We start from the raw sequence: 299 nt of genomic DNA, 5'->3' as shown, positions 1-299 counted from the left end.
GCCCCTTCCAAGACCTGCGGAACCTTAGGGATGACTGGGGCGGGGAGAGCCGGGAGGCGCCACAGCCACCTCGCCTAATCGAGAGTTCCTCTCCAACAAACCTGTAGGCACAGCCGCCAGCGCCCCTGGAACACATCTACGGAGAGGTTCTCTTTCGCTTCGCCCCGAGACTGCGGGAAGGGCCGCCGCGGGCTTGATCAGAAATTTCTCTGTCGGCATCTGCGGCGAGGTGCAGCGGGTTTTGGCTGGGCGCGCTTATTCGGGGTATTACGCCGCTTCCCCGACGCCGGCGCTGACGT

The sequence above is a fragment of the Myotis brandtii genome, unplaced genomic scaffold (genome assembly GCF_000412655.1).
Source record: "Myotis brandtii unplaced genomic scaffold, ASM41265v1 scaffold192, whole genome shotgun sequence".
NCBI lineage: Eukaryota > Metazoa > Chordata > Mammalia > Chiroptera > Vespertilionidae > Myotis > Myotis brandtii.
This window is presented reverse-complemented; position numbering follows the sequence as displayed.